General features: G+C 33.8%; 1 non-coding gene across 1 annotated transcript; it reads right to left on the minus strand.

Moving 5' to 3' along the window:
* Nucleotides 1-6595: 6595 nt before the first annotated feature.
* Nucleotides 6596-6725, minus strand: LOC118014607. The gene has a single exon (XR_004680318.1). It is a non-coding gene; the product is annotated as a small nucleolar RNA SNORA31 (small nucleolar RNA).
* Nucleotides 6726-7288: the final 563 nt, after the last annotated feature.

The following is a 7288-nucleotide window of genomic DNA, read 5'->3' on the forward strand; positions in this document are numbered from 1 at the left end:
TTTTTAAAGATTTTATTTATTTATTTATTTGAAAGAGAGAGACATAGCAAGAGAGGGAACATGAGCAGGCAGAGTGGGAGAGTGAGAAGCAGGCTTCCCGCGGAGCAGGGAGCCTGATGCGGGGCTTGATCCCAGGACCCTGGGATCATGACCTGAGCTGAAGGCAGACACTTAATGACTGAGCCACCCAGGCGCCCCTGTTGCATTTGTTAAAGGCACTGGTAATTATTCAATACAGATGCTTTAGGAGAATCTCATAGATGTTATCTTTGGAAGATAATAACTAGGAGTAGCCACATTAAGAAGTGATTCAGGAAAGCATTTATAGAAACTAGTAAAATCTCCCATTAAAAGGAAAGTATCAGAGAGTACCTGGAGACCATGCTTTGCCATTAGGCCCTGGGAAGACTTTTTAACTATACAAATGGTCTACACTGTAAAATAATGTAATTACTGAATTAAGGTGATAATAATTATAAAAGAAATGAATCATATTCTATAAAAAAATGCATACAAAGTTGAAAAATATATCAAAAAAGGGAGGGAGGAAAACTTTCTTATATTAATTCAGGTATAGAGGCACCTAGGTGGCTCAGCCGGTTAAATGTCTGCCTTCAGCTCAGGTCAGGATCCCAGCATCCTGGAATTGAGCCCAGCATCTGGCTCCATGCTCAGCAGATAGCCTGCTTCTCCCTCTCCCTCTGCTTGCCACTCCCCACTGTGTGTTCTCTGTCTCTTTTTGTGTCAAATAAATAAATAAAATCTTTTAAAAATAATAAAAATAAAAATAATTCAAGTATTAGGTCCTTCCATAACCACCTTAACTACCCTTGTCCATGACACAGCACCTGGGAGAAATCCTACAAGGGCTGAGGAAGTGTTAACTGCTATATTTGGGCATACAGAGGAGCACGAAGATGTTAGTAGAGTAGGAGGATCCTAGGCTCACCTTGTCCCATGAACACAAGTAGATAACTACCAAATCATTCTAAATACCCCAGAAATCAATCTGAAGACTGACAGAACAAACTCTACAGCTAAAGGGAGAGAAGAGGTCACATTAAAGAAGAAGCAGGATACATAACTGGCTTTTCTAATAAAGAGGGGGAGGCAGAGACTTAGATAAAATGCAAAGGCAGAAGAAAGTATCCCAAATGAAAGAACAAGATGAGGCCATGGCCAGAGATCTAAGTAAAGCAGATATAAGAAAACATGTTTTTGGAGAATTTAAAGCAATGATAAGGATACTCACTGGGCTTGAGAAAAGGAAAGAAAACATCAGTGAGGGGCACCTGGGTGGCTCAGTTGGTTAAGCATCTGCCTTTGGTTCACATCATGTTTCCAGGGTCCTGGGATCGAGCCCCACATTGGGCTCCCTGCTCAGTGGGAAGTCTACTTCTTTCTCTCCCTCTGCTGCTCCCCCTGCCTGTTTTCTCTCCCTCTCTCCCTCAAGTAAAATAAATAAAATCTTAAAAATAAAAAAGAAAACATCAGTGAGACCTTTACCATAGAGATAAAGGAGTGAAAAAAAGAATCAATCAGAGATCAAAAGTGCAATAAGTGAGATTAGAAACATACTTGATACAATGAAAAATAGGCCGGAAGAAGCAGAGGAATGAATTAATGATCTAGAAGACAAAGTAATGGGAGGCAATGAAGCTGAACAAAGAGAGAAAGAAGAATAATGCAAAATGTCAATAGACTCAGGGAACTCAGGGACTCTATCAAATGTAATAACATTTGTTTTATAGGAGTTCCAAAAGAGGAAGAAAGAGAAAAGGGAGCAGAAAATTTATCTGAAGAAATAATAGCTGAAAACTTCCCTGATCTGGGGAAGGAAACAGACATCTAGATCCAGGAGGCACAGAGAACTCCCATAAAAATCAACAAAAGCAGGCCAACATCAAGACATATTGTAATTAAATTTGCAAAACATAATGATAAAGAAAAATCTTAAAAGCAGCAAGACAAAAGAAGTCATTAACTTACAAGGGAAAACCCATAAGGCTAGCTAGAGATATTTCAACAGAAACCTGGCAGGCCAGAAGAGAGTGGCATGATATATTCAAAGTGCTGAATAGGAAAAATCTGTAGCCAAGAATACTTTAACCAGCAAGGCTATCATCCAGAATAGAAGAGATAAAAAATTTCCCAGACAAACAAAAACTAAAGGAGTTTATGACACTAAACTGGCTCTGCAAGAAATATCAAAGAGGACTCTTTGAGTGGAAAGGAGAGACCAGAAGTGACAAAGACAAGAAGGATCAGAGAAAAGCTCCAGAAACAATAAATAAAATGTACAAAACAAGTAATAAAATGACAATAAATACATATCTATCAATAATTACTTTGAATGTAAATGTACAAAACACTCCAATCAAAAGACATAGGATCTCAAAATGGATAAAAACACAACCCATCTATATACTGCCTACAAGAAACTCATTTTAGACATAAAGACACCTGCAGATTGAAAGTGAGGGGATGGAAAAACATCTATCATGCAAATGGCCATCAAAAGAAAGCTGGAGAAGCAGTACTTATTTTGGACAAACTAGACTTCAAAACAAAGACAGTTACAAAGAAAGAAGGGCACTATCTCATAATAAATGGAACAGTCCACAAGAAGACATCACAATTATAAATATTTATTCACCCAACAGGAGAGCACCCAAATATATAAAACAATTAGTAACAAACATAAAGGAACTCATTGATTATAACACAATAATAGTAGGGGACTTTAACAACCCACTTATACCAGTGGACAGATCATCTAAACATAAATCAACAAAGAAACAATAGCTTTGAATGACACACTGAACCAAATGGACTTACCAGATATATTTAAAATATTCCATCCTAAAACAGCAGAATACACATTCTTTTCAAGTGCTCATGGGACATTCTCCAAATTAGATTACATATTAGGTCACAAAACAGGCCTCAACAAATACAAAAAGATTGAAGTCATACCATGAACCTTTTCTGACCGCAGCGCTCAAAGTCAACCACAAGAAAAAAAAATTGGAAAGACCACAAATACATAGAGCTTAAACAACATGCTACTAAACAATTAATGGATCAACCAGGAAATCAAAGAAGAAATAAAAAAAAATACATGGAAACAAATGAAAATGAAAGCACAACTGTCCAAAAGCTTTGAGATGCAGGAAAACAATCCTAACATGGAAATAAATAGCAATACAGACCTACCTCAAGAAGCAAGAAATAATTCAAGTATTAGTAGTATTTGGTGTACGGTCTTTCTTCTATTATTTTCTTAAGATTTGCCCATGATATAAACTATGCCTTGTCTAGCATACAAATATTATACAATTCTGCCTCCTTGAATAACAATTGTTTATATTGACCTTGAGAGTGTTACATTAAGTGAAATAAGTCAGAAGAAGAAAGACAAATACCATATGATTTCACTTATATGTGGAAGTTAAAACAAAACAAAACTCATAGGTGCAGAGAACACATTGGTAGTTACCAGAGAGGAATGGGGTTGGGGGTGGGCAAATTGGGTGAAGGGATCTCTTGTATGGTAATGAATGGTAATTATACTTGAAGGAGGTAATCAATTTATCGTTTATACAAATATTGAATTATAATGAATACCTGAAACTTACATAGGGTTGTATATTAACTTTACCTCAATATAAAAAAACCTATTATTTATATAATTTTAAATATGATTTAAATTATAATCGAGAATGACTAAATTGTATATATAGGTTGTACACTGACGGAAACAAAATATTCCTAAAACAAATGACATTCTTAGATTTTTTTTAAACTGAATTGTTTTATAGTACTTTTCTTATAATAATATCTGTGAAACTTGAACAAGTACAGATACCATTTACTGTAAGTTAGGAAATCTTATTATGTTTTGCAAAATATTCATATACTTATAAGAAAGTGATAGGAGTTAATTATTATTTTTTGTTCTACTCCTTCCATTTTAGTATAAGGCTAGGTCCAAATACTATGCTCAAATAATTACTGAAACTTTGAGTCATTAGATGAGATTTGTAAATCCTAATTCTGTTTTATTTTTGGAAAATAAAGAACTTTTTCTCAATATCTGGGATTAATTATATAAGCTTTGTTGTTTTTTTGTCAAACAAATATTTGATAGAATTGATGCATAATATACATTATTAATATTTTACCAGAGTCTAGGTTAAAAAGTAAAAATCAATATATTGTTACATATTGTTAACTGACAGTTTGCCATAATAGTAATTACAATAGTAACAACAAAATTCTTGCAGAATATTCCATTTTAAACTCTCAACTATAATTATTTCTGTACTTAAATAGGTTCTACTACCTCCCTTGAACTGAAATAGGAACTCATTAATGAGAAGTTTGCAGTGATTAATTAGAAACCTGTTGAAAAATGTCTTTTAAAGATAGCTAAATTAGGCATTTCGTTTTCTCCCCCAGATGGAGTTTTATACTAATTGGCTTTCTTTCTTATTCAATGGCAAAATTTGTGATTTGGGAAGTTACTGTTCTTGCTTTAATATCTTTTAAGCTCATAGATGAAAAGAAAAAGTAGTTTTATTTTATATATATTTTTTCTTTTATCTAGGATAAACCCACTCAACCTAATGTTGTATGAACATGGCAGAATATCTGTGAGCACAGAATGGCCAGCTCTCTATGGGAATGCCCAGGGGTTATTTATTGGAACATGGTCATTAGGAAAATAAGTAACAATGCAACCAGCAAATCAATCAATCATCAATCAATCAATCTCCTTCAACTCTGTCTATATTTATACCCATATAATTACTAATTGAAGGAATTTCAGTTGTGTGCTTGCTTTCTCATCACTAGTCTTAAATAATTATATGTACATTTAGAGCCCTTTCAAAATATTTCAAGCCCTTATTTTTCTTGAAGTTATAGTGGCAATAATGCCACAATATAATGACAGTAGACTCATTAAACTAGAATGAAAAACATATCCTACAACATAATTACTGCATTTTATGTGAAGCAAAAAGTTTTGCATATGTTGGTTAGTATATAATAAACAGCATTTTAGTGATGAAAAAGATGATTATAAATATCAACCAGCCCAAAAATCTTCATTGTGCTTTGAATTTCCTTTCTAGACACAACATTATGCAAATAAAAAGCAAACTCACCAGATTTGGTGCTATTGCAGAAACAGTCAGAAAGGGCAAAAATCAAAATTGTTCAAACATTTGTTTGAGAAGAAAGTGTGTTAACTAGATAGCTCACATATTATATTTCAAGTCAGTTTGCTTTAAGGCCTAAAATAAAATTTCTTTTCATCTTTTGTCTTTATTATTATTTTATATTTATTATTACTACCTTTTCACTTTTATCTGCATAGGGTCTTGACAAAATTGTCAAGATAAAACATTCATTCTGCTACACTAGAGACACAGACTCAAATTGTGTGTACTCATTTAATCTTCCCCCTCAACTCATCATCCCCCTCAGTTGTCTTTAAACATAACTAAATTAGGGAGAAAAAAATAAAATCTGAGGCAAATTTGTTGATACACTTGTATTATATGGATCCAATCTTGCCTTTCTCCAAAATAAACTAGTATCTTAATGAGAATTTCCATACACTATTTCCATTGAAAAACTTACTTTATAAAGGCAAGTTTCCAGATGTTAAGTGTGCTCAGGAAGCAACCTGAGTAAGTGACTAATCATTCTGTGTCTCAGTTTTTTCTTTGTAAATTCAGGACTTTAAATAAAATTATCTTACATTCTCGCCAGCACTAAGTTTTACACTTCCTCCAATTATGGAAAACACCAGTTGAGTGACTGTGGGAAATCTAAATTGTTTCTCAGTTTTCTCATTTGTAAGTCTCTGTTCCATCAACCTTAAAAATCTTTGTGTGAAAATAATTATTGTTAGATAAATGTTCAAAAACTATTTAAATGTCATGTAAATATAAGTGATAAGTTCTGGTTATGAAATTATTTTCTGTAAATTTAGGCATAATTACTTATAACTTAGAGCATCTGAGTGGCTCAGTCAGTTGAGCATCTGCCTTTGGCTCAGGCCATGATCTCAGGGTCCTGGGATCAAGCCCCGCACCGGGCTCTCTGCTCAGAGAGTCTGCTCCTCCCTTTCCTTCTGACCCTCCTCCCTGTTTGTGCTCTCTCTGTCTCTGTCTCAAATAAATGAATAAAATCTTAAAAAAATAATAATTACTTATAATTTAATTATGTTTATTTAATTGTTTATGATTGACAACATCAGATATATATATTTTTCAATTTTATTCAGTAAATGTATTGCTGTTTGATAATAATGTTCAATTTGTTATGCTCATCTCCATTTGTCCCCAAACCAGTGTATCTAGAAAAACAGGACTATTTTTCTATTTTTAAAAGATTTGCTGTTTTTTATATTATAAAAATGTACATTATATTTGTTTTGAATATTTGATATTAATATCTACATAAATATGGAATATAGTTTAAATTTTCTGTTTATTTTATTTTATTTTTTTTACTTTGGAGTAAAACAAGATTTCATTGTTGACAAGGTTACTTCTGAGTTGCAGAAATTCTTCTGGTTTTTCCGTGTACTCCCCCGTTCAATTTTGACTGCCATAATGAGACAGATAGCGTGAGGACACTTTTTTCTTGCATCTCTAGTGGAAACCTTAGCAGCAGACAGGAACTGCTCCAGGTCTGTCAAACGGATGCATTTTTACATAATTTTTTAAAAAATAAACAAGAATTGGGCTTCTGGGTGGCTCAGTCAGTTAACTGTCTGCCTTTGGCTCAGGTCATGATCCCAGGGTGCTGGGACTGAGTCCCACATCAGGCTCCCTTCTCCAGTGGGGAGTCTGCTTCTCCCTATTTCTCTACCGCTCCCCCTTGCTCATGCTCTCTCTGTCTCTCACTCTCTCTCTCTCTCTCAAATAACTAAATAAAAAGTCTTTAAGCAATAAATAAAATGAACAACTATTATAAGAGATACTCAATTTGACCTCTCTCCAATTTCAATTTCTTATAGCTCTCTCCCAGCTTACCACTTTTTGTATTTCCCCCTCACCTCCTTAGATCCAACAAACTGTTAGCTCTAACATGAATAATGATCTGCTCTTTCTATCAAACTTTTACTGTCTAGAATCCATCAACTCTCCTCTCTATATTTCTCACACAAATTAATGTTAAAGGTCAACCACTAAAATTACTAGATCTTATGCAACTTCAACTTATTTATATTTCCCTTCCTTTATGGATCTTTACTGCAAAACTACAATAT

Source organism: Mirounga leonina, unplaced genomic scaffold (genome assembly GCF_011800145.1).
Source record: "Mirounga leonina isolate KUSES-001 unplaced genomic scaffold, KU_Mleo_1.0 Mir_154, whole genome shotgun sequence".
Taxonomy (NCBI): Eukaryota; Metazoa; Chordata; class Mammalia; order Carnivora; family Phocidae; genus Mirounga; species Mirounga leonina.